Source organism: Echinops telfairi, unplaced genomic scaffold, assembly GCF_000313985.2.
Source record: "Echinops telfairi isolate 266 unplaced genomic scaffold, ASM31398v2 ScPeMD7_5868;HRSCAF=6743_0, whole genome shotgun sequence".
Classification (NCBI taxonomy): Eukaryota; Metazoa; Chordata; class Mammalia; order Afrosoricida; family Tenrecidae; genus Echinops; species Echinops telfairi.
In genome coordinates, this window is record NW_022109767.1 from 6,811,694 (window position 1) to 6,814,502 (window position 2,809).

Genomic DNA, 2,809 nt, shown 5'->3' on the forward strand with positions numbered 1-2,809 from the left:
CCCATCATTCACTATGGTAAGATTTTTTGTTCTGATGATGCCTTACACCTGATCCCTTCGACACCTCGTGGTTGCATAGGCTTTGAAGAATAAGGCATTATGGTATTTTCAGTGGCCTCATATGCCTGTGAAAGTTGAACATTGAATAAATAAGACTGAAGAAGAAAAAAAAGAAAGAAACAGAATGGCCAAAGAATAGCCACCAAAAAAGCAAAGGAAGGAAAATTGGCAGGTGAGCAAGGGATTGATGATATTAACTCTGAGGAGGGTCAACTCAACACACTTGGCTACTGGCCTAACGGTTGGAGGTTGAAGTCTACCCAGAAGTACCTCAGGGGAAAGGCCTGGTGATCTACTGGGGGGGAAAAAATCAACCGTGGGAAATTCTATGGAGCAGTTTTACTCTGACCCACATGAGTTGGACATGGCTACACAGCAACTGTACATGTATATACACACACAGGCATATGGATGATTACAGGATTTCATGCTCTGCGGTGCTCACCCATCAGCTGCCCTGCAGGAGAAAGGCCAGACAGTCTGCTGCCTGGGAAACCCTGTTTTGTCCGCGGGATGGCTGTGAGTTAGAATCGAGTCTAAGGCGGTGAGTAGGTAGGAGTGGGCTCTATAGCAGTGTTGTTAAAAATAAAATGTCCGTCGTAATTGGCTCTAACTAAAAGGTTGGAAGTTTAAATCCTCCCAGGGGCATCTTGGAAGAAAGGCCTGGAGATCTAGTGTTTTTGTTGTTGTTTTTTAATCAGCCACGAGCACCCTGTGGAGTACACTTCAACTGGGACACAAGTGGTGTGGCCATGAGTTGGAGCTGAATGTGACATTGCTACTTGCATATTACTTTTCCCAAATTTAAAAAGGGGGAGGAGGGATGATAAGGGAGGCCTGAGCTACCATGGATTTTCGTAGCAAGTTTTGGGTCTGACATACACGGTGGTGGGTGCAGAGTCTCAGACAGATGGATTCTAGAGTGAGATTACTGGATCGTGCCAGTAGGGTTTCACATAAGTCTTAGAACCAGCAGCACAGGCACTTTCTTGCTTAAGAGGTGTGAATAAGCTGCCACCCACGGCAACAGCTTCCTGGCTCTTTCTTCTTCTTAAGGAATTTTCGAGACAAACTGAAGCCTAACTCTCCCAGGCAGTTACTAGAGAAGTTCACGACTCCAACTGGACCATTGCATCCGCAAGGCCACACCTTTGTCACCCTACCACTGCGCTAGTTGACGGTTAGCCGCAGTGAAGTCATTATTTGAGGAGGAATCTTGGGACGCGCTAAATGCTGTCCTGTCTTTTTAAGATTATTCGGTTCACAATAGAAAGCAAATCATTCTAAACTTCCTGGAAGCTTCTTGTTAAGTAAATGGAAAATTTCCTGGTAGATTTTTTTTTCCCCACAAGCTGCACAAAGTATGGACCTTACTTTCATTTTTAGTAGAACTGACTCTGTATGGAGGTAGTTAACAGAAATGTGCCCTTTGTCCAAAATATTTTATTGACTTATTGCTGAGATCTGAATTTCACAATAAGTCAGTTTGGGATACAAACATTGCCTTTATTTCTGCTTCAGAATGCACCACCCCTGGTTCCTACCCAGGCCCTGTGGAGTGTGTTGGATTCATTTCTCACCCTGGTTTTGTAACTCCCGCTAAATGACTAGGTGGGATTATGCCAACAAAGTGCTGGTAGCCTAACAAAGGGATTGGATAACTTGCTAATAATGCAAATGAGGTGCATGGCAGTTGGGGTGGTGAGGCTATGCAAATACAAAGTTTGCATCTCTAAAAGGCAATTGGTCAGTTTTGCCATCCCACTATACTTAACATGAGCCATTCCAGAGGTGAGTAGGTATACAGTAACCACCCCCACGAAGTCAAAGGAATGGAATCTTGTCTTTCGGACCATGGGTTCTTGTGCTGAGAACCTTCTAGAATCAGAAGACAGAGAACTGTAACACTAGAGACAGTAAGAGACAGTGTGCAGCAGTGGCAGAGAAACGGTGGGGATAGAGGCATTAGAACCAGTAGACAAGCAAGAGATGTGTGGTGGGCTTTACAGTCCACTGAACAAGAGAGATGAGTACCTTTGTCCCAAGGCTTATGGGTAGATGAAGCGGTATCCCTCTAAACACTTATTAATGAAGCTAAAGAGCTTTAGCTCGTTTGCCTAAGCAGAGCAAAGGCCAGCCTGGCCCAAGAGGGCTGAGGACCGAGGGGTTAAGGGTTAGCCAAGGCTTCATTGAAGAACTGTATGCTGAGTAATTTCCGATTTGAATTGTTAACTGCTGCTTCGCTCTCCACTCTCTAATTGTGAGTATTCTCTGTGAGTTCTGGGTGGCCCTTGCATTGAACTTCTAAACACAGCAGAGAAGTAGAGTGATGCATGAGGGATGACAAGTGGCAGAACTGGCGAAGAGTTTGAAGAGAAGATGTGCCTGGTCTCCTAGGAATCAGCCTTCGTCTGTTGTTGATGCCGATGCTCTCTCCACCCCACCGCCTAAAGTGAGAGGAAGTCAGGGACCTCCACTGGGCCATTTTATCCCCAGCCATACGAAGAACCCTGGTGGTGGAGGGGTTACCCTAAGGTGACCAGATTTTAACATTGATAAAGTGGGACACAATTGACCGGTGGGACGGGGGCGGGGTGTTCTTGATTAAAAATTTGGTCTATATCATTTGCCGCCACTGTAAAATAGAAATAATATGAGTACTGTCTGCTAAATTCAAGAAAATGTATGTCTTTATGAAATAAATAAGTAAGTTACTGACCTAAATTATCTGAATAGCTGATTTGTTGAC